The sequence below is a fragment of the Anomaloglossus baeobatrachus genome, chromosome 3 (genome assembly GCF_048569485.1).
Source record: "Anomaloglossus baeobatrachus isolate aAnoBae1 chromosome 3, aAnoBae1.hap1, whole genome shotgun sequence".
Taxonomy (NCBI): Eukaryota; Metazoa; Chordata; class Amphibia; order Anura; family Aromobatidae; genus Anomaloglossus; species Anomaloglossus baeobatrachus.
Window position 1 is genome coordinate 73,021,183 of NC_134355.1, and position 25,582 is coordinate 73,046,764.

The 25,582-nt window shown below is 45.8% G+C and overlaps 1 long non-coding RNA gene across 1 annotated transcript in view; it reads right to left on the reverse strand.

Annotated features, from left to right (window-relative positions):
* LOC142294978 (uncharacterized) overlaps positions 1-15,508 on the reverse strand; it is a 65,575-nt gene extending 50,067 nt beyond the window's left edge. The window contains exon 1 of the long non-coding RNA XR_012751334.1: positions 15,486-15,508. This is a non-coding gene — a long non-coding RNA (uncharacterized LOC142294978). The remainder of the gene's footprint in view (positions 1-15,485) is intronic.
* Positions 15,509-25,582: the final 10,074 nt, after the last annotated feature.

Sequence of the window (25,582 nt, forward strand, 5' to 3'; positions counted from 1 at the left end):
ATGTATATAGAGTGAGGTAAAAGTGGTGGCCTGCAATCGGCACGTAGCCACCACTGCTGAAGGTCCCGCCCTCCCTCCCTGATGAATGGGGGGGACAAAGATATTTTTTTTATATATATAATAATAAATGGTGGTGGGGGGTGGTACATCTGGTAGATGTAACCTCCCATTTTGGATCAGATCTTGGTTTATTGCCTGGTGGATTGGGTGGCTCTTCAGGATGGAGTCCCTGGGAGTTGGTGATGTTGGTAATTTTCCAGCAATAGTGGTGCCCCCGAGCTTGTGGTCGTGGCTGGGGGTAATGCTGGATGGTTTCAAGTATTTATGACTTCCGCCAGGCTTTGGAGCTCCAAGAACCTCCTCACTTTTCATGTTGATTCATTGTATGTTTGTTATAATAAAGGCCGATTTGGCTATAATTAATCCAAAATGGTAGTCTGTCGTTTGTGGAAGGGCGTCCAGGCATGGAGTGGTTGTGAACCCGAAGGGGAGGTAAAATGAGGTACTAGGTGAAGCCTCTACAATACTGCAGTCATGTGCGAGTTTCTAGTTAAAGGGGTTATCTGGTGCCATCCAGTGCTATTAATTTGTGCTTTGGAGGTTAGCAGTGCAGATGACGTTACGAACCCAAACACCTGCGAAAACTTGTGCATGATTGGCAGATATTATGCACTTCTCCTGTTCATTACTAGAATAGGACACGTGCACAATACCTGACGATTGTGCATGTGATTCAACAGATATGTGTGGTCTTAACTATATTGGCACTAAATGGCACCAGAGACCACCGTATAACCTTTTTAATTAGAAGCTCAAGACTCTTGCATGTACTTGTCAGTTCTTCCAAAAGATTTGATTTCTTTAGAGGGTTGTCCACCACTCATACAACCCCTTATCAGTCTGTATGTTGCCCCCATTTAAAATGACAAAATTTATATCACTTCCGGTGCTGGCACTGTTCCAGCGGTGTCAGCATTGTTTCTCCCATTATCTTGTAACTGTGCGTCGTCACGCAGTCACAGCGGCACCTGACTTTTTGCATCTTTGAACGTATCAAATACTTGTACATCTGCCGGAAATGAAAGCAACAGTGCTCACATCCTCCGGATAAAAGTTAATTGTGCTAAGGAGGGGATCGTAAAGCGGCTGCTGTGATTGCGTGACATCGCACATATGAGCAAAATACACCCCTTCAATGCCATTGGAATTCCAAATTAATAAGATTTGTTTTAAAAGCGCTTGGGAAATCAACATAGCACACACGCTTTGTGGTGTACTGAAAGATTCTGCTTTATTACATTATGTGACCAGTTTTTATAGTACCCCAAACAAAGAAATAACTATGCACCGATATAGGCCGAAGGGTTGTGTGTAGAAATGTGAAACGTCCCCGCCCATCAGTGTTAGCTGAGCCCTATGACATCATTCAGTTATAAGACAAGATGGTTTCTATAAGAACAAAACGGATTGTATTCTCTCACACACAGTTGCGCGATTGCAGGAAAGACAGTGCTGATATTGTTGGAACAGCGCCGGCATAGGAGGTGAGTAACTTTTATTATTTTAAATGACAGAAACATACAGATTGAGAAGGGGTTGTCTGTGTTTGGGGACATCCTCTTTAAGGTTTGATTTGCATATATTACCTGATTAGTTAAAAAGATGACAGCAGGCACATTTTAAACTTATTTTATGTTTTTATTGTATTTTTTGTGCAGTGTTATAACTAGTTACATCAATGCAGCATGTTTACCTGCAGTCAAGAGCACAAGTAAAACTCCATGCTTTCATGATGTGTTGTGCCATCTGTATTTTATTCCACCTCCACAATATAGTACGGCTACTCTTTCACTGCACTCTGCAGCATAATGATAAAACTTCACCCTATAATGGAGCATAGCAGTCATTAGATACATTGTACTAAGCGTTGCGGTGACTGGTGAGTAATCTGTCAGAGGACGTCGCATGCTATTGTCTGAACGCAGCTGGTGTGTATTCCAGAGAGATGAAAGTGAAAGAAAGGCCTCAAGATTGCAGATGCCAGTTCTTGGCATCTGGTCACATTTTTTATAAGATCCCCACTGCTGCCTGCGCCTATCACAGATCGGAGGGAAGGAGGAGTAGCGTGTACTGTTCCTATGCGAACTGCAGCTGATCATCCTCAGCACTGACTGCCCACAGAAGGGACGAGGTGGGTCAGACTGGTGGCTTCCCGAGTCACACATGTGGCATATGACAACACGGGTGGACACAGACAGAAAAGGGCCCCTGTGCCAAAACAATATAAAGGGCCCCTTGAGCCCCAGAGCTCATAAAAATGCAAACTTGTACTTGCTTTGGAGGTAGAAATGGGCCCCTTACCTCTTGGGCTCCTGTGCAGCCGTACAGGCTGCACCATTTGTATGTCTGCCCCTACATATAGCAGTCGGATATGAATCATGAACAATTACATACAAGCTGTGATAATATAGTGGAATCATAGTGGCTCTGCAATTATAGTGTAATATTGCTAAATTGTTAAGTGACAGTGTGGCACCCCTGAGGCTCTGGTTGCCAAAGGGTACTGCGCCTCAATTAAGGTGTGGCATCCATCTCTGGTAAGGAGGGGGTTAATCTCCGGTGTTCCATATTCACACACTACATACAGCTTCGGAACCTTCACATAGGGTAGGCAGAGGGTGGTCATAATGGTCACGGGACTTCCCGGTCACTGAAGCCAGCCACCTGGGGGTGGGTTCCACTTGGGGTAGAAACAGGCGCAACACACTCACATCATGGTCAGATCCGTCAGGACCATAGTTCTGACAACACATCACTGAAGCTTTTAAACTTTACTGGGCTCAGGGGCTTGGAGCGGGAGCTCAGCCACAGTACCTAACCACTGAGGGGACATCCAAGAAACAGGACATTCTTTCCTTCTCTTTCCTCAAACAACGGTGTTGGCTCCTTACCTACCTGGGATTGACCAAAGCCTGTAACGGCGATGACCAGTGTGACCGGGCTGGCAGCTGAAGTTGTGAGAAACTAAAACCTGAGCGACACCATCCCAGCTGCTGTAACACCTTCCCCGGCGAGGAATCCTATAGCGGCGGCTACTCCTGGCCGCATACCACAGGTGGCGTCACGACAAACTCTCCCAATTACCCCACTTACCCTACCATTTACTGTACGCCCCGGGGCAATGGAACCGGGCTGACATCGCCTGACCCGACCCGAAATGGCCCGGCAACGAGTAGGCTGACCGCCAGCCCCGTGGTGCGCTACAACAGCACATTATACAGTGGATGTTCTGCTACTAAAATAACCAGCTGGAGTACGTCTGGTACTAGAAGAGATGCTCCTGTGTTGCTTCCTTTATGTTACTGTATATACCGGTACTCTCCTCAATGTTAAAACTGCTACACCAAGAAGAAAGAGTCATGGAATTAGGGAAATCACAGGATGGATAGGCAAGTTAACCCCTTCATGACCTTCCCATTTTCCAATTTAATTTTTTCCTCCCCTTCTTCCAAGAGCCACAACTTTTTATTTCGTCCCATCAATGCAGCCATATGATGGCTTGTTTTTTTGTGGGATGAGTTGTACTTTTGAATTAAACCAATTATTTTACCATATAGTGTACTGGAAAACAATAAAAAAGAAATCCAAGTGCAGTGAAATTGCAAAGAAAAGTGCCATACCACAATTCTTTTTTTTTTTATTTACCATGTTCACTATATGATAAAACTGACCTGGTAATATGATTCCCCCGGTCAGTACAAATACATAGATACCAAACATGTCTAGTTTTTTTTTAATTTAAATTCTAAAAAAAAAAAAACCAAATTTGTAAACATTTTTGCATGTTATCAATTTCCAAGACCCATAATGTTTTTATTTTTCAGGATCTGGAGCTGTGTGAGGGTTTATTTTTTGCAAATACCAGTTTTAAGTAGATGTGATGTTTTGATCGCCTGTTATCTTATTGCAATTTTACAGCAACGAAAAAACGTAATTCTGGAGTTTTGAATTTTTACGCTTTTTTCCGATCGGATTAGTTTATTTTATATTTTGATAGATTGGGCATTTCTGAACCCAGCGATACCAAATATGTGTATTTTTTATTTTTAGAAATTGTTTTATTTTCAGTGGGGCAAAAGGGGGGTGATTTGAACTTTTGTGGGGTGGTGGGAGTATTATATTTTTTAAAACTTTTTTCTTTTTACTTTTTATTGTATTTAGTAGTCCCTTTAGGGAACTTGAAGCTGCCATCATCCAATTGCTTGTGATGTACAGAGTGGTGCATCAGCAATGCTCAGTATGGCCAAAATCCCGATCTCTTATGAACAGCAGCTCGCAGCCAGCATTCACATGAGGATCGTACTGACAGATAGTGGTCATCAGAAGACCCCCAACTAGACCAACACAGCCGTAACCATTCACTTGCCCTGCACATAACCCTTCACTTATAGAGGTAGACAAAAATTGCTAATAATCATGTATTATATAGCAAAACAAAGAAATAGGACAACATGATAGCAGAAAACCTGGCCAAGCTAAAAAGAAATAAAAGTTCCTTACACAGTCATGGATTTTATTACTGGAACAATCCACTTTCCTTGAAGGGGGTGGTGGACTAAAGGCTACTTTACACACTGCGATATCGGTCCCGATATCGCTAGTGTGGGTACCCGCCCCCATCTGTTGCGCGACACGGGCAAATCGCTGCCCGTGCTGCACAACATCGCACAGACCCGTCACACATACCTACCTGCCTGGTGACGTCGCTGTGACCGGCGAACCGCCTCCTTTCTAAGGGGGCGGTCCGTGCGGCGTCACAGCGACGTCACTGAGCGGCCGCCCAATAGAAGCGGAGGGGCGGAGATGAGTGGCCGGAACATCCCGCCCACCTCCTTCCTTCCTCATAGCGGCCGGGAGGCAGGTAAGGAGAGCTTCCTCGTTCCTGCGGCGTCACACATAGCGATGTGTGCTGCCGCAGGAGCGACGAACTACATCGCTACTGCTGCAGTAGCGATAATCGAGAATGGACCCCCATGTCACCGATGAGCGATTTTGCACATTTTTGCAACGATGCAAAATCGCTCATCGGTGTCACACGCAGCAACATCGCTAATGCGGCCGGATGTGCATCACAAATTCCGTGACCCCAACGACTCCGCATTAGCAATGTCGCAGCGTGTAAAGCCCCCTTAAGGCCGTCGTACCCGCCCCCGTCGTTTGTGCGTCACGGGCAATTAGTTGCCTGTGGCACACAATGTCGTTAACCCCTTGTAACACGCACTTACCTCCCGGACGACGTCGCTGTGGGCGACGAATATCCTCTTTCTGAAGGGGGAGGGACGTTCGGCGTCACAGCGACGTCACACAGTGGCCGGCCAATGGAAGCGGAGGGGCAGAGATGAGCGGGATGTAACATCCTGCCCACCTCCTTCCGCATTGCCGGCGGCACGCAGGTAAGCTGTGTTCGTTGTTCCCGGGGTGTCACAAGGAGCGATGTGTGCTGCCTCGGGAACGATGAACAACCGGAGCACAGAAGGAAGAATGACATTTTGAAAATGAACGACGTGTCAACGAGCAACGATAAGGTGAGTATTTTTGCTCGTTCACAGTCGTTCGTAGCTGTCACACACTACGATATGTCAAACGATGCCGGATGTGCGTCACGGAATCCGTGACCCCGACGACATATCACCCGATATATCGTAGCATGTGACGCCGGCCTTAGTTTCAAATTCCTTTCATACAGAAATACCTAATTCAAATCAGTAGCTTGAGCTATTCTGGTTCAGTGCTCGAGGCCTGGATTCTCATTATCTGACAGCAGGTCATGCTGGAAACTGTAGTTCAGTGATGGATCACTTACAAATCAGTGGATGAGGGATCACTTACAGGTCAGTGGAGTGTGGTGCTTGAAAATGGATCTCACAAGAGATTGTTTTTAAAGTTTCAAGTAAATAGCTGATAAACAACATATAAACTGTCCATTATGTAGGGGTGCCGCCCCTACGAATTGTAAAGCACACTACAACTTTAAGGAACAGTGCTCCCCTGTCTCTGTGTTTTGTCGTCTAGTCGGCTCTCCTCTGAACTGTGCAGTTGGACTAACCCTTCCCAAAAAGTGTGGGAAGCTGAGAAAGAGCAAGAGAAGAATATAGGGCAGGAACAGGAGAAGTCAGGTGACCAGAGAGTGAGGAGACGCTACCTTAGAGACTGACTGAGAACGGTGGTTCGTTGACAGACAGAGAGACTGCATACTAAACGGTGACAGAGCCCTAGTATCCCCTAAGCTAGTACCAGATTGGGAAGCCTTTGAGTTTAGCCGATGCCGAAGACGGGAAGTGGAGCCATCCTAGGAGTCAAGCAACCTCGGGCTCGTGGAAGAGGAAAGGTTCCCCCTGCCCTGGAAATAGAGTGTGCACCAGCAAGCCATGTGAACGCCGAAGAATAGAGTTCCTTGAAGTGGACCTGGCCCTCTACAGGGGTACCGTGAGTTATTTATCGGTGTGCACACTCGAAAAGGTTTAGCGTAGGTTTCATTAGTCAGAGTCTAACAAAGGCCAGTTAGGTTGCTATTGTAGTGTAGTTGTATCCTAAATTATTCTGCAAACTTTTCTGTTCTGATATTTGTAATAGCTAGGGCGAGGCAGTATTGAAGTGGTCCAGCTAGCACCTGCGGTGCTGTTAACCTTACTTTCCATATCCTGTGCTTTACTGTTAACTTGCAGATGTATATTACTCCTGTCCATTAATAAAGCTGTTCCATGTTTCTGCAATCTCATCTTGTTTACCGTAATTGTGGACATGTGATTTTTGTCTGAAGAAGGAGAAATTTCTCTCAGAAATGTGTCAACAATACAATCACCATCTTATCATCTAGTCTGGATTCTTCCACAGTTGCGCGGTGATATCCAATCTTTGCTTCTTTAAGGTTTACTACTACCCCCAGCGATGCTGCAGTAGCCGTCTTTGCCTTCTCAGTAGTTGTGGCTTTTACATCTACCCCAGGTGAGCCAGTTTTTGTCTCTCCACATCATCCACTATCCTCAGACAAGACCCTATTTGCACTACTTTTTTCTGTCCAGTTTATTGCCTTCCCATCTTTTGCATGCATTACTTTTTCTTCCATTCTAATAAACGAAACCCAGATAGAAACAGAACCAATATGGAATGTCCAAATGGACAAGTGAACAAATGTTCCCAGCTACGTAACAAGGCAGGAGACCAGTAATGTGTTTGTTGCCCACACAGTGCTTTTATTTCTTTTCATGATAAATATATCAACAGATTCTTTTACAGTTCATAGGACACAATCTAATGTCAAAGGCGGATGTGGCTTCGGTACTTGGAGTAACCTCAGCCTCCGGTTTGTTAGCTGAGCCTTGTAGTTCTCCACTAGTTGAGGTGCCGGTCCCCTTTGCGACCAAGTCCCTCCACTCCGGTATGTCGTTTGTGGAATCAGACCACAGGTATATGGTGCATGTTCCATGGCCTCCAGGACCCCTTCTCCCCTGTGCCTGGGCCGAGTTGCTCCAGCTCCAGACCAGAGGTCTTCACTCCTCCGCTCCTACTTCCTGACTGACTAACGTTCTACAGTGTGCTCCCAATAACTAAACCCCAGTCGACCGCCAAAACCCTGGTCTGATGGAGTGTTGCTAAATAAAGAGTGTATCTGTTTTTGTGTGTATACCGATTTGTGAGCCCCTCCTTACCCGGGAATGGGATACCACACCTCTGGCTGAAGTGCAGTACCTCTGTGGTGACTGGAGCCTCAGGGGCACCACAACAGCAGACCCAACAATGCAGACGAGCTGAAGGCTGCTATCAAAGCAACTTGGGCTTCCATAACACCTCAGCAGTGCCACAGGCTGATCGCATCCATGCCACGCCGCGTTGATGCAGTAATTCATGCAAAAGGAGCCCCGACCAAGTATTGAGGCATTTACTGTACAGACTTTTCAGTAGGTGCCAACATTTCTGAGTTAAAGATCATTTTTTCGGTTGCTCTTATATAATATTCTATTTTTCTGAGATAATGACTTTTGGGTTTTCATTGGCTGTAAGCCATAATCATCAACATTAACAGAAATAAACACATGAAATAGATCGCTCTGTGTGTAATGACTTTATATAATATATAGGAATAGATCCCTCTGTGTGTAATGACTCTATATAATATATAGGAATAGATCCCTCTGTGTGTAATGACTCTATATAATATTTGCGTTTCCCTTTTTGAACTGAATTACTGAAATAAATTAACTTTTTGATGATATTCTAATTTATTGAGATGCACCTGTATAGTCATGCTTGGAAAAGTGATAGGCTAGTTGCACACTTGCGTTCAGCGGAGTCCGTCACTATGGAGAATAGCGCAGTCCGTTAACGCACTGCGCTATTCTCCATAGACTTGTATGGATGACGCACTGTAACGCAAGTGTCAGCGTTGCATCCGCCGGACGACGCAGCGTCATTATTTTGACGCTGCGTTGGGCGGAAGGAACGCAGCATGTAACGTTTTTTTGAGCAGCGGAATCCTTTGGATTTCACTGCGCATGCTCTCTCTGGCTCCCTCCACCCGTAACCAGGGTACACATCGGGTAACCAAGGAACCCTGGTTACGTGTGCCGGGAGCCCGACACTTCCCCGCTCGGCTCCACTCCCTCCCTCCCTCACACACAACACACACACACACACTCTCACCTGTCCCCCAGCGATGCAGTCCCCGCGGCACTGACGTCCTCAGCCATGGCCCCGCTCGGCTCCACCCACTTCGTACTCCGCCCCCGCCCCCCGCACACATTGTCGGCGACCGAACGATCAGCTAATCACCCGGCGGCTGGCTACTGTGAGTGATCGGCTGATCACCCGGCGGCTGGCTACTGTGAGTGATCGGCTGATCACCCGGCGGCCGGCTACTGTGAGTGATCGGCTGATCACCCGGCGGCCGGCTACTGTGAGTGATCGGCTGATCGTTCACAGTAGTCTGCCGACGGTAAAACTGTAAAAAAACAAAACAAAACGAATTGCGCTGTTTTGCAGCATCCGTTGCATCCGTTGTGCCACTATATGCAACACATCCGTTACATCCGTCACACAACGCAATGCAACGGATACCGTTCAACGCAAGTGTAAAACTAGCCATAAATGTGCTAACAGGAGCACTGACTGTAGGTGGGAACCAAACTTGAGTTATTGAAAAATGGATGTAAACTGATATTTCTTATCAGTATAGATCAGTTGCAATGTAAAAAAAAACAAAACAAAACACACAGCTGCAGAAATGTACTAGCATAATAAAGCTATCCATTATTAACTAGCAACTGCGAAATGCAGCTTGAGAGCAGGTCTGCAGCTCTCGCTAATAGCAGGAGCACAGCACACAGCACAGGCTCTGCCGGAGGGAGGGAGAACACGAGAGACATGTCAGGATGTGACATTTTAGCCCACGTGCATGATGATACTTTTGCCTCGAAAGGTTGTGAATCAGCGTGAATTACAGTCATGCACACAAGCAAATCTGTTCTCCATGCAACAATACTGTCTGACTGTTCTCAGGAATAGCTCCGTCATCTCTGTGTGTCTCATCCTCCTACTCTAGTGAGGGTGGATACAGATGGTCACGTAAACAGGGAGCATACAAAAAGCAAACTTTTAGCTGTGTCACAGGATGAAACTAAAATACCAAATATAGTATCTTCAGAATATCTCTTGCCTCATCCCTTCTCCTACAAACACCTGTCATCCACAGTCAAATCCTAATAATCTTCTTCCTACTCAGCACCTCTCCTCCTCTCTTGGTTATCCCCCCACCCTGATGCTATTACTCTCTATGACCCCACCTTTCCTCCCCAGTTGTCCATCTTGTTCTATTGTTCTGTCTGACACTGGTAGAGCTGATAGACATCATTCTGAGAGATGGCTAAAAGTCAAGATAATGGGGCTAGTCAGGGCTGGACTGGGACTAAAAAGCAGCCATGGCACAAAGAGACCACCCTCCCCAAACTGAGGCTCAATTCAAGATTCAGAAATTTGTGCTTAACTTGATCATGTCACTCACCACTCCCTTGAAGCAGTTGTTTGAGCAGTTGTTTGAGGAACCACATGTGCATGGAGCTGTAGTGCGCATGATCGACCAACGCTCCATTCACACATGCCAGCTGAGAATACTGAGAATTACATCCAGTATACAGGACAGGAGAAGTGGTACTGTGCAATGTGTATATATACAGAATAATACGGATACTGAGTATTGCACCCATCAAAGAAGAAAGGAAAATTCATGCAATCAAAAATAGAAAATTAATGCAACCAGGTCCAAAAAATAGGTTAAAAATTACAACATTTTTTTTCATGGTGATTAAAAAAAGATTCCATCACGACATCATAGTGAAATAAGCGAGACTACGCGTTTCGAAAGTATTGTTCTTAGGTGTCTTTACTCATTATTTGAGCCGTTCACCCGGTAGTACTGGTCACTCACTGTGATGTGCCCCGTCGACCTCGGATAAGTTAGAAACAGTCATCGGTGTTTGAAAGAAGAAAGTCCTTTGTCTGAGTTGCCCTTCCTTGAGGAACCTGGGCTGAGCGCTTCGCTCCAAGCCCCAAACCCCGTGAAGAGATGGCTGAATGGCTGCCCATCAGCATCATAACGATCAGGAACTTGTGGCAGTGGGGCTCTCCCGCGTAGCTGCAAGGGGAGATCATCAGCACTAGAAGCCAGTTCCATGGTTACAGGTGGCTGAGTTCCATGCTTGGATTGCACTGCTTTGGTCAAAGTAGCCTTTAATCAATTCCAACATCCGGAGCCGCAGTTCGTCATTGGCGGATCCACCCGCAGTCTGTTCCTTGGCTCCCACTTGCATGGATGTAGTTGGCTGTAATCCCGGTTGCTTTAACACAATGAGCCGCAGTCTGGTTCACGCAGTCCTTGAATGGCCCGATCTTTGAACTCTGCAAAGCTGAGGTCAGGGCTTTGCATGGATACAATGCGCATCTGGGTCCGGTGGGTATCGGACAGAAGACCCTTGATGAATTGATCAGTCAGCAGGCAGTTCTCATCTTTCACCTCCTCTGGGTCCACTTGCCGAACAGCTCTTATAGCATTGTGAAGATTTAAAGCATAGTCACGAATACTCTCCAGGACCCTTTGCTTAAATCCGAAGAACCGCATTTTTATCTCAGCTGCTGTGCGAGTATCAAAGGTTTCCTTGAGTTTTGGCTGAATGTCCGTTGCCACTATTTTATCAGTCTCCGGCAAAGATTTGACTTCATGTCGGGTTGCCCTGGTCAATTGACCAATAATGACACTGGCCTTCTGATCCTCCGTCAAAGGGAATAACCGGAATAATCTGTAAAGTCTCTCCTTGAAATCAGCCCCGGGAAGATATGGCATGGTAAATGGCAGCACCAGAGCTGGTGCCATTGCTGCGGGTCCGGCAACAGTGACGGTTTGGCTCTCTCCTCCCTGGAACATGTCTGTGCTAATCTTGAGTTTGCTGTCAACTGCTGGCAGTGGGGCTCGTTTTGGCGCTCTTTTTGGGCTCCATCTACACTCACGCGCTATTTACGAGTACCACCCATGATGACACACCCCTTCTTTTCCTGTGCAAAATGACTAATGGCGACTGTCCTTTTTAAGCAAAATGTTTAACACAGTCCAGTAAGGCGCACAGTACCCAGGTTTTTGGCCTGGGCACGATATCCTGTTCGTGACGCCAAAATGTAGCGGGGCCTCGTACCTGAGTTACTAGTCACCGGGCCGGTGTGATGGTCTGGGATGTTGCGGTGGCCTGCCCAGCTCCGTGCCCCGAGGTGTACACCAATAAGGAGAGAAGATGATGGCGATTGTAGTAGGGAGATTGTTGTGACGCCACCTGTGGTACGCGGCCAGAGATTAGCCGCTGCTGCTGTCGCTGTCCTCCGGGGTCGATGTTAATAGCAGCTGAAGATGGTATCGCTCCCCACAGGTGGAGCGGGCCCCGGGGAGGATGATGAAGGGAGTAGTGAAGGCAAAGGCCTTTGGTGCCGAGGCGTTCTGGCGGCGGCACCGGTAATAAGAGTCCGAGTCAAATGCTGCGGTTCCAGGTGTCGTTACTCACTCTTTGTGCTGCTCGCTTGGTAGTACTGGTCACTCACTGTGATGTGCCCCGTCGACCTCGGATAAGTTAGAAGCAGTCACCAGTGTTTTAAAGAAGAAAGTCCTTTGCCAGAGTTGCCCTTCCAGCCGTGAGGAACCTGGGCTGAGCGCTCCGCTCCAAGCCTCAGTCCCCGTGAAGAAAGGTGATGGTGTCGTGTTCCAGAACTGGTTTCCCGGGTAGACTGACTGAAGATTCTGTGAGTTTGCTACTACTTCTACCCCAAGTGGAACTCGCCCCCTAGGTGGCTGGCTTCAGTGACCGGGGAACTCCCATGCTTCGTGATGGCCACCCCCCACCTACCCTGAGCCATCCCCTGACTGTGAGAAGGCTCCTAAGCTATATGTAAGTGTGAATGTGGAAAACCGGTGATTAACCCCTCCTTACCCGAGGCGAATATCGCACCTTAAATAGGATGCAATACTCTTTGGCGACTGGACCCTCAGGGGTGCCATATATATATATATATATATATATATATATACAGAACAATGCAGATACTAAGAATTACACCAGTATACAGGACAGAAGTGTTACAGTCCTTCCCGCCTCAAAGCAAATGAATGGGTAAGAGACTATGGAAACAGAATCTCTAACTCACCCCTCCTCTGAATTTTCATTTAACAAGCTCTGATGACCTTTTCCACTAGAATTGTTAGCTTTTTCACTCAATGATATCTTCGAAACTAAAACAAAAAAGTGGTCAACTTTAGGGGTGTCACTTAACAGTAATGCAGTTTAAAAGTTAGATAAAGATTGGTTCATTGTTTGTGGACCCTTTATGCAATACTATGGACAGATAGCGATATTCATCCCTAATGTCCTATGTTTTACATTTCAGAACCAAGGATAGTTATGGAACCTAATATAGCTTAACTATAATGGGGGCTATTTGGTTTTAATTAAGATGCCCAGCATTTAGTGGATACCTTAATGGAAATTAAACAGACCCCCGTTATAAATAAAGGGATATGTATGATAGTTTTTGGGTCCATCATACTACAAATACAACATGCACAAAACGGATGGTGGTTCTGGTGATTTATTCATGTACTTGTGGTGGTTTTGGCGATGTATTCCATTTCTGGTGATGTATTCATATTGTGATGGTTGTTCTGGTGCTGTATTCATGTACTTCTATTGGCTCTAGTGATGTATTCTTGTAGTGATGATGATTCTGTCCTCTACAGCTTCTAATTTCATGTCCCCACAGCCTCTCAATTGATGTCCCCAATAGCCACTCATCCTCTGAATTAATGTCCCCGGGCCATCATTATTAGTCAGAGGAAGGTGCCATGCAGCTGCAGACATTCAGCACTTTGTTTCCTAGTGCGCCACTGAGATAGACAAGTGGTAACACCCTAGGGTGGTGGCTACCCTGCCTGCTACTTGTCCCGGCCCTGCTCATAGTAGATGGTAGATCTGAAACATGTGCGATGACCAGAGGCCAAGGGACTTTCTTGGTATAGCTGCAATGATAGAGCCGTCTAAGAAAGGGAGAAACGGAGAGTGATTTTTGCAAGTACTTTCGGATCCCTGTGAGACAACTTTGCCCCAACCTAAATTACTAATCCTAAACTATATTTCATGTTTTCTTCTGTTCGGCACATTGTACGTTGTATAACTTGTATTTGTGTCATTTCTGAGTGAATGGACAAAAGGAGAAATTCAGCGATGTATTACTTAATTCAAATCATGTTCTCTTTTCAAATGTCACTTATGTAAAAGAAAATATAATGTAGTTTAATTTGCTAGAAACTTTCTCCTTACCTAAGAAAACACAAAGTGACGGCAAAAGTAACAAAATAATTGTAATTTCTTTATGTAACATTAATAATACTGTCTTTTAACGTAAGTTTGATTACTTAGAGAAGAGGAATAATGGTGCAGTAACGGAGAAAAATTTCTATGAAAGCCTTAAAGAGGACAAATCATTATTAGCTGATAAAATATACTGATGTGATTTACCTTATAATGCTGGAGACAACTGATACTAAAAGGGTTGTCCGACATGCTAATAAAACTTGCAAATCGCAAGGCGGTTTTAGCACTGGGATGTCAAACTCAAATACACAAAGGACCAAAATTAAAAACTTGGACTAAGTAATGGGCCAACCTAGTATATTGGACCCCACATAGCTCTCCATACAGAATAATGGGCTCCACATAGCCCTCCATACAGAATAATGAGCCCCACATAGGCCTCCATATAGAATAATGGGCTCCACATAGCCCTCCATACAGAATAATGGGCTCCACATAGCCCTCCATACAGAATAATGGGCTCCACATAGCCCTCCATAAAGAATAATGGGCCCACATAGTCCTCCATATAGAATAATGGACTCCACATAGCCCTCCATACAGAATAATTGGCCCCACATAATCCTCCTTACAGAATAATGGGCGCCACATACAGTATACACATACAGAATAACTGGGCTTACATAGTTCTCCATACAGAATAATGGGCCTGACATAGTCCTTCAGACAGAATAATGCACCCCACATAGCCCTCCATACAGAATAATGTGCACTACATAGTCCCCCATACAGAATAACTGGCCCCACATAGTCATCCATATAGTATCATGGGCCCCACATAATCCTCCATACAGAACAATAGGCCCCATGTAGTCCTCCATATAATATTATGGGCTTCCTATTATCCTACATATAGTATTATGATCCTCACATAGCCCTCCATACAGTGTTATGGGCCCCACATAGTCCTCCATATAATTTAATGGGCCCCCACAGTCCTCCATATAGTATTATGGGCCCCACATAATCCTCCATATAGTATTATGGGCCCCATATACTCCACTATATAGTATTATGGGCTCCACATAGTCCTCCATGTTGCTTCATGGGTCCCACATAGTCCTCCATATTGTAATATGGGCTCCACGTAGTCCTCCATATAGTATTATGGGCCCCACATAGTCCTCCATATAGTATTGTGGACCTCACATAGCCCTCCATATAGTGTCATGGGCACCACATAAAAAGAAATATATATATATATATATATATATATATATACACATACATATACACTTATCTCTCCTTTTCCCCCCCGCTCTTCTGGTTTCAGCAGTGAGCACTCTGAAGGTCTTCCCTGCACAGCACAGCGAGTACAAAATAGTGACATCATTGCACCAGTATACTGAGAAGTCAGAAGCAGAATGGTGGGGTGGGAGTCTCTTCCATCATAACTTTCAACTGTGTCGGTATCGGATAGGATGGGGGGCATCGCAAGCTAAACAAAGTTAACTTGAGGGCCAGATTTGGCCCACGGGCCAGAATTTCGCATATGTGCTTTACCATAATAACCTAAACCTTACTCACCTGATCTTATCCCCATGGATGCTGCTCCGTTGATTAAAAGTGGTAATATCCTGTTCTCTGATCGTTGAGACTTGCGATTGACTGCAGTGGTCAGATGACTAGAATGGTGCGTCATCGGCTATGTCTGTGATGATGACTACTTATTAGCAAAGTCCTTGACGATAAACTCATCACACGGTGTTCCACAGTAAGGCTGGGGCCACACGGGGACTACTGCGATCCCCTTGCATGACACTCGGCTCGTGCTGGCAGTACAGCAGAGCCGAGTGTCATGCGTGTGTCCTTGCAACTGAGGTCTGTTCGGTGGAGCAGACCTCAGCTGCGGGGGGCGGGCCGGCACTCAGGAGGGGTGGGAGGGATTTCTCTCCCTGTCTCCTGCGTAGCCGGCTATTGCCATTCTCGCACTGCACTAGCAGTACACCGGTGTACCGCGAGTGCAGTGCGATTTTTCTCTCGCCCCATTCACTTGAATGGGTGCGAGAGACAGAGTCTCGCATTACAATCGCAGCATGCTGCGATTGTTTTCTCAGTCCGATTAGGGCTGAGAAAATAATCGCCCATGTGTGCTGACACACATGTTAAATTGGTCCGAGTGGAATGCGATGTTTTATCGCACTCCACTCGCACTGTTTTTCTCGCCGTGTGGCTTAGGCCTTAGAGCCTCCAGATTACCTGGAATGTTTAGGAAAACCTGGCAAGTTAGTGTTACACTTTCCAAAGTAAATTATATATCATACAGTTCTTGTCAATATTCTGTATCCTGCAGAGACACCACTATTTGTAACCCTTTTTCACTCTGTCCAAGATGTATCGATCATGAACATAAGTCTCCCCTCTATTAAAAATGTATTTTCTCATTGTAAATCACTGTCATGTAGAAACTAATGTTGGAGTGGCTCTTTAAAATTCCTAGGCTCATCCATGCAGGCTGCACAGACATCCATATAAACCTCCATGAATGTGAATGTATTCTACATCAAGATTTGGTAACTACTGACATGAATATATTACCAAAATTATTTATATTTGCCATATGCCAGAATAACGAGAGAGAATATTTTAAGGCATTTTTACTACTTTCTGCAAAGTCAAAAGTTTACATACATTTCATTAGTATTTGATACCATTGCCCTTAAAGGGAACCTGTCAGCAGAAATTTTGCACTAAACCTAAAAGATTCCCCCTCTGCAGCTCGTGGGCTGCATTCTAGCAAGGTTCCTATTGTTATTGTGTCCCCTTTTAGACCAAAATAAATACTTAATAAAGTGGTACCTTTTCCTATGCAAATCTTGTTAATCGTACACGGGGGCGGGCTGTCTGGTGTCCGTTATCCTGCCTCCTGCTTCTTTACGCCGTCCCCCATCGCTCAATTTCATACTTCAGGATGCCGCCGAGTACCCCCGAGATCTCGCGCATACGCCGTGCCACTCTAGCGGGACCGTGAATGGCCCAATTACCAAGATGGGAAAGAGGTGACGTGAGGTAATCTGGCCAGCGCTTGCGCAGAACGGTGGAGGCAGAGGTGAAAGCACGGGCACGAGATTATGGGCGGGTACTTGCTGATGAAAATCACAGCGCCGCCCATAATCTCACACCTGCGCAACACGTCACCAACAGGCACACTGTGCACAGTGCACGGTACCGCTAGAGTGGCACGGCGCATGCGCGAGACCTCGGGCGCACTGGGCGGTGTCCTGAAGTATGAAATTGAGCGATGGCGTAAAGCAGCAGGAGGCAGAATAACGGACACCAGACAGCCCGCCCCCGTGTATGATTAACAAGATTTGCATAGGAAAAGGTACCACTTTATAAAGAATTTATTTTGGTCTAAAAGGGGGCACAATAACAATAGGAACCTTGCTAGAATGCAGCCCAGGAGCTGCAGAGGGGGAATCTTTTAGGTTTACTGCAAAATTTCTGCTGACAGGTTCCCTTTAAACGGTATGACTTTGGATCTCCTTCCACGAAAATTCCCACAATAGTTGGTAGGAATTTGGGCCCATTCCTCCTGATAGAACTGGTGTACCTGAGCTATATTTGTAGGTTGCCTTGCTTGCACCAGCCTTTTTAGCTTTGCCCATAAATTTTCAATAGGATTGTGATCAGGGTTTTGTTATGGCCACTCCAAAACATTGATTTTCTAAAGCCTCTGTGTAACCAGTTTGGCAGTATGCTTCTGTTCAATGTCTATTTGGAAGACCTATTTCCACCATAGTTTTAAGTTCCTGGCTGATGTCTTGAGATGTTGCTTCAGTATTGCCACATAATCATCTTTCCTCATGATGCCATCTATTTTGTGAAGTGCACCAGTCCCTCCTGAAGCAAAACATGATGCTTCCACCCTTGTTGTTCACAATTGGGATGGTGTTTTTAAGCTTCATAACTTCTCCCTTTTTCCTCCAAAAGTAACGATGGTCATTATGGCCAAACAGTTCAATTTTAGTTTTTGTCAGACCACAGGACATACTGTATCTCCAAAAATTAAGGTCTTTGTTCCTGCATACATTAATCTGGCTTTTTTATGTTTCCTTTGGAGTAATGGCTTCTTCTTGGCAGAGGGGCCTTTCAGCCCATGTTGATACAGTAATCATTTCACTGTGGATAATAACACAGTCTTAACAGCTTCTGCCAGCATCTTCACAAGGTCTTTTGCTTTTATTTTTGGGTTGATATGCACGTTTGACCAAAGTACGTTCATCTCTGGAACACAGAACCCGTCTCCTTCCTGAGCGGTATGATGGTTGGACATTTCTCATCTTGTTTGTACATGCGTATAATTCATTGTACAGATGAATGAGGCACCTTCAAGTATTTGGAAATTCCACCCAAGGATGAACCAGACTTGTGCAAGTCCACAATTCTTTTCCTGAGATCTTCTTTGATTTCTTTTGACTTTCCCATAATACTACACAAAAAACAGTGTGTTTCATGTGTGCATTAAAATACATCCACAGGTGTGTCTCTAATTAACGCAGATATTGCCAATAAACCAGAAGCTTCCAAAGACATGACATCATCATATGGGCTGTCCCATATTGTTTAAAAGCATAGTAGTCTTAAAGGTACTTTACATGCTGCAATCTCGCTAGCCAGATCGCTGGCGAGCGTACCCGCCCCCATCAGTTGTGCGTCACGGGCAAATCGCTAACACCCGTCACACGGACTTACTTTCCCTGCGTCACATGGCAGCCGTCCAATAGAATCGGAGGGGTGGAGATGAGCGGGACAAACATCCCGCCCATCTCCTTCCTTCCTTCCTCATTGCGGGCGGCCGCAGGAGCGAGGTTGTTCCTCGTTCCTGCGGTGTCACACATAGTGATGTGTGGTGCCGCAGGAACGACAAACAACCTCGCTGCTGACCAAACAAGGTTTTTTGGTAAATGAACGACGTCTCACAGACCAACGATTTTTGCCTCTTTTGCGATCATTTAAGGTCACTCCAGCCTGTCACACGCTGCGATGTCGCTAACGACGCTGGATGTGCGTCAAAAACACCGTGACCCCGACAATATATCGTTAGCGATGTCGCAGCGTGTAAATGGCCCTTTAGTGTATATACCAGGGGTCTCAAACTCGGCTGGGTGTAAAAATAATTTGGGGGGCCGCATTCTTTGCAGGACAAAGTGACATTTTTATTGGTACCATATATATATATATTTTTTTACACACCTTTGGATCACTGATTTTGAACATTTTTCACTTGTTTATTATAACAAATGTGCACATTCTTTGTTTAAATATAAAAAAATATATATAATTTTGATGGTAAAAAAAAATTGTCATGCCTTATTTTGAGTTTTGTTTTTTTTACATTTTATCCCTTTCTTGTAACTAATAGTGCTACAATTAGCACTATATAGGAATTTTGGACAACATCTTTTAGTAATGTTCCCCATGTTTTTGTAATGTGCCCATCCTTGTCCCCTTGTGGTATTGTGCCCCATCCTAGTCCCCATCCTTATCTCCATCCTATAGTAATGTTCCCCATCCTTATCTCCATCCTATAGTAATATTCCCCATCCTTATCTCCATCCTATAGTAATGTTCCACATCCTTGTCATAAATTATATACCAATATCAATTGCTAAAGTAGATATTGTGTTCAACCAATTATTTTTCACTACTTTATATAAAAACCATGTACTTTATTATAACAAATGCACATACATACATATATTGTTTAAAAACAGGGAGGAAAGGAAAGGGAGAATAATTAGCCCTACCCTTTTCCTACCTCAAAAAACGGGGGTCGGCGTCCTAATTGAAGAGACGCCCCCGTTCCACGACGACTGACCCTGAGTATACCCTCCCTAATGGTTTTTCGAGTGTAATCCCTCTTAAGAATGATATACCCCAGCAGTAGTAACACCACAGTGAGGAAGAGGTGCTCAGTCAATAATGGCTAATTTGTCTGTATCACCAGTATGACCTATGGGGATTAGGGCCTTAGGGTCAGGAGCTGTCAGTAAGTCTGTGTGCTCAGTATTAGATATAGAGTATTAGATATTAATTAGTAATTAGCTATTTAAGAAATGCCCGACTAAAGATTTTTAGTCGTATCAAAGACTGCCCGACGCGTTTCGCCATTTAAACAGTTGAGGGCTCATCAGGGGCTTTGTAACTGTGTCTTGAAAAACATTCTTTCGGCAATTCCGTACTGATAGGCTCCTTTCTGTCACTTTGAAAAATATATGATATACAGGAGTATTGGCTCACTGGTGGTATGTCCCAAGACGTGTCAGGATGAGGACAAGACCTCCCTGGTGGATGATTCTCTTATCCGTAGTATAACACCGGTATGTCCAGGGCGTAGCTAAACTTTAGTCTCAGGCGCCTGGTTGTTCCACTTTTCTGATGTATATTTGTCTATTAAAATTCTATAGCTCCATAATGCCTTTGACTGCTAGGCATGGCTCATGTTGTTACCACAATAAACGTACCGTCAGTAAAAAACAGCCTTGCCTGAATGTAAGGAGAGTAATGTCTCCAGGCGGGCGATCCCCAGATAGTACTGCACTGGTTTCGTACTATTTTCTATATTAGCAGACAGTATCCAACATGTCCATGGTCCTGATTAAAGTCCCACAATGGGGTGACGGTGAGGGAATCCACCGCAACAGGTATCTTCTCTGGTCTGTATGGAGAGTCCCAGGTCTGATGTTCAGTGATCGGCCAATACTCCTGTATATCATATATTTTTCAAAGTGACAGAAAGGAGCCTATCAGTACGGAATTGCCGAAAGAATGTTTTTCAAGACACAGTTACAAAGCCCCTGATGAGCCCTCAACTGTTTAAAGGGCGAAACGCGTCGGGCAGTCTTTGATACGACTAAAAATCTTTAGTCGGGCATTTCTTAAATAGCTAATTACTAATTAATATCTAATACTCTATATCTAATACTGAGCACACAGACTTACTGACAGCTCCTGACCCTAAGGCCCTAATCCCCATAGGTCATACTGGTGATACAGACAAATTAGCCATTATTGACTGAGCACCTCTTCCTCACTGTGGTGTTACTACTGCTGGGGTATATCATTCTTAAGAGGGATTACACTCAAAAAACCATTAGGGAGGGTATACTCAGGGTCAGTCGTCGTGGAACGGAGGCGTCTCTTCAATTAGGACGCCGACCCCCGTTTTTTGAGGTAGGAAAAGGGTAGGGCTAATTATTCTCCCTTTCCTTTCCTCCCTGTTTTTAAACAATTTATGTATGTATGTGCATTTGTTATAATAAAGTACATGGTTTTTATATAAAGTAGTGAAAAATAATTGGTTGTCCACATCCTTGTCCCCATCTTGTAGTAATGTGTCTCATCCTTGTCCCCTTGTGGGAATGTCCCTATCCTGTAGTACTGTCCCCATTATATAGTAATGTCCCCAGCCTTGTCCCCATTCTATAGTAATGTCCCCATCCAATATCATTGTGCCCATCCTTGTAATGTCCCCATCCTTTAGTAATGTCCCCAGCCTTATCCCTATCCTATAGTAATGTTTCCCATCCTTGTCCCCTTGTAGTAATGTTCCTATCCTGTAGTACTGTGCTCCATCCTAGTCCCCATCCTATAGTAATGTCCCCAGCCTTGTCCCTATTCTATAGTAATGTCCCCATCCTATAGTAATGGGTGGGGAGGGGCAGTAGCGACGGCTGAAAGGGGGCAGTGGCGGCAGATCAGATGCAGTGACGGCGGTGGCTGAAAGTGGGCAGTGGCGGCGGATCGGATGCAGTGATGGCGGCGGCTGAAAGCGGGCAGTGGGAGCGGCGGCGGATCGGATGCAGTGATGGCGGCGGCTGAAAGGGGGCAGTGTCGGCGGCGGATCGGATGCAGTGACGGCGGCAGCTGAAAGGGGGCAGTGGCGACGGCTGAAAGGGGGCAGTGGCGGCAGATCAGATGCAGTGACGGCGGTGGCTGAAAGTGGGCAGTGGCGGCGGATCGGATGCAGTGATGGCGGCGGCTGAAAGCGGGCAGTGGGAGCGGCGGCGGATCGGATGCAGTGATGGAGGCGGCTGAAAGGGGGCAGTGTCGGCGGCGGATCGGATGCAGTGACGGCGGCAGCTGAAAGGGGGCAGTGGCTATAACTTACCGATCGCTCTCCTCAGCTTCCACAGACGCCGGAGTGAAGCTGAGGGGAGCGGTCTCCAGCCCCAGTTCCACAGTGATTGGAGAGATCGGTCACAAGGCTGGCCTCTCCAATCAGAGCTGGGGGCGGGTGAAGCAGAGGTCACCCAGCTCCAGCCAATGATCAGTGCTATAGCTGCACTGATCATGGCTGGATTTCAATGTTTCAGCTATTTTCAGTTGTTGAAACATTACAGTGGCTGTGATTGGCTGAGCGGCGTTCGTCAGCCAATCACAGCCTCCGTAGGTCCAGGGAAGAGACACCACCCCTCCTGAGGTCAGACAGAGGTCCCCTCCTCCCCGAATCTAAGGTATTTGCAGCGATCGCAGCCACTGGGGCTGCGATTTCGCCATGACGTACTGGGTACGTCATGGGTCCTTAAGTACCAGGGAGCCATAATGTACCCAGTACGTCATAGGTCGCTAAACACACCATTCTTCTCACCTGTCTCGCGTTCCCTCGGCTGCCTCATCTCTGCTTCTTGCTGTCTGCAGGCCCATGCCCCCGATGACTATCGCGGTCGGTGCAGGGGCCGCAGCCCCTGTCAGACATTCATCTGACATAAAGCGCAGACAGTGGCTGCAGCCCCTGCACCGGCCGCAATAGTGAATGTGACGCCCTGGGCAAGCCAGGGGTCACAGGTCACAACGCCACACGCACCCCACAGTCCCTGCAGGAACACCAAGGTCAGACCAGAAACCCTTGTTGCCTTCCTCCAGGGGCTGATGTCCACACCAGGGGGTGGGCCAGGCGGTTGGCTCCGCCCACCGAGGAGTTCACAGCCCTGGAGGCGGGAAAACCAGGCAGATGAGTTTAGGAAGAGATGAGTTTGAGAGTGGAAAGTGTGAGGAGTAAACAGTGAAGTAGAAGGAGGAAAAGAAGGAGAAAGAGAAAGTGACAGCAAAAAGCCTGAAGTTGGTCCGGGTGTGTGCCCCAGACTGAGACAGCAAGGTTGACAGACGGCGGTGACCGTCTGCAGGAGAGATTGCTCGGATTGAAGGCAACAGTCCGACCGTGAAGGGGAGATACCGCCACCGCCGTTTGTTTACCGTGGACTGTGTCGTGATTACTGGCTGAGTGAGTACCCCGTGCCGTGCGGCACAGCGCTGCCCCTGCGACCCTGCACCCCGCCAGGCCCCATAACCCGCCTGCTGCCCATCCACCTACCTCACCGGGCCCCGGGACAACCAACCCCCTACCCACGGAGGGGAGAACTACCATCTGGCTGCTCTATATCTCCACTCCCGGGATCCCCGTCCAGAGCAGCGGTGGTGTCCACACCATCACCACAACCGTGGGTGGCGTCACGGACAATAAACTATCCCAACAACCAAACCCCCTTTCACTCACGGGCGAGGAGCGCCGCTCGAGTCCCCGGGATCCGGCCCATCGCTCGAGCCACCAAGCAGCAGCAGGCCGCAGCAGCAGCGGCAGCCGGACCCGAGCAGTGGGAGAGTGCAGCGTCCCCTCCTCCGCCCGCGACATGAACAGTGGCATGGGCCTGCTTGCCGCACGAAGCAGCCTGAGGGGCCACATGCGGGACGCATGTTTGATATGGTAATCTTTTGACTTTGCAGAAAGTAATAAAAGAAACCTTAAAATTTTCTTTCTCTCTCTTTCTCTCTCTCTTTCTTTCTCTCTCTTTCTCTCTCTCTCTCTCTCTCTCTCTCTCAGTATTCTAGCATTTGGCAAATATAAATAATTTTGGTTTCTAATTGACTTAAAATGGGAAAGTTTTATTGTAATTTCATGTCAGATAGTGAGAGAAAAACATGCAGATGTGTCTTTTTAGAGAGTATATGTAAACTTCTGGTTTCAAATGTAGATGGATGGATGGTGGATGATGGATGGATGGATGATGGATAGAAAATGTGAACAAAGAAAATGAGAATTTTTTTTATAATAATGTATATGACTATAATGACAAGTTCTGCATTTTCCAATAAGAGTATTGTGTGTTCTCAGCAGAATTGTAGAAATGTGATCAAGTCTTCCCATGATTTCTTCCTTCTCAAATGGCCGGCTCTATAAATATTCTTCTTGCTGTGTGTCTCCATATATTCTCCCATACATCAATCCTTTGTTATCAGAATGTGGGATATTATTGCAGGGTTCAACATTCCGCATTTGCCGATTTACAAGGATGAAATACCTTCACGTATGTGAAGAGACACATTTGTTCGTCCAATCTCATTTTCCAGGCCGGCTCATTTTTATTCACATGTGCGCACATCCTCATACTCCACAATAAATCTTTTACATCCGTGACTAATTCAGCCTGTTTTCATGTGCGCAACACAATAAGGATCAAAACACAGACTGGAGGGTATGGCTTTGTGTGTGCAAGCAATTTCTGCAGTAAAAATATAAAAGGAGATTTTTTACTACTTGCTGGGAAGCGAAAAGAAATCTTGGGATCCTGACAAATTACCATATTCATCTTTATTCCCTGTAGATTGAGATTTCAGTGTTGCTCAGCTGGCAGAGGAGAATAGGAACACATTACCCCTCCATCGGCCGAGCTGACCAGATATAAATAAATTGAATCATAATACAATAGGACAAGGTTAGCTCAATGATTTACTGAACACAGAAATTAAATTATCCCTTTAACCTGTCAAATGACCACCCGGGCACATCTCCTTCTGTTTGTTTGCCGAGCTACTGAGCTAACTATATATATATATATATATATATATATATATATATATATATATATATACAGTTAGGTCCAGAAATATTTGGACAGTGACGCAAGTTTTGTTATTTTAGCTGTTTACAAAAACATGTTCAGAAATACAATTATATATATAATATGGGCTGAAAGTGCACACTCCCAGCTGCAATATGAGAGTTTTCACATCTAAATCGGAGAAAGGGTTTAGGAATCATAGCTCTGTAATGCATAGCCTCCTCTTTTTCAAGGGGCCAGAAGTAATTGGACAAGGGACTCTAAGGGCTGCAATTAACTCTGAAGGCGTCTCCCTCGTTAACCTGTAATCAATGAAGTAGTTAAAAGGTCTGGGGTTGATTACAGGTGTGTGGTTTTGCATTTGGAAGCTGTTGCTGTGACCAGACAACATGCGGTCTAAGGAACTCTCAATTGAGGTGAAGTAGAACATCCTGAGGCTGAAAAAAAAGAAAAAATCCATCAGAGAGATAGCAGACATGCTTGGAGTAGCAAAATCAACAGTCGGGTACATTCTGAGAAAAAAGGAATTGACTGGTGAGCTTGGGAACTCAAAAAGGCCTGGGCGTCCACGGATGACAACAGTGGTGGATGATCGCCGCATACTTTCTTTGGTGAAGAAGAACCCGTTCACAACATCAACTGAAGTCCAGAACACTCTCAGTGAAGTAGGTGTATCTGTCTCTAAGTCAACAGTAAAGAGAAGACTCCATGAAAGTAAATACAAAGGGTTCACATCTAGATGCAAACCATTCATCAATTCCAAAAATAGACAGGCCAGAGTTA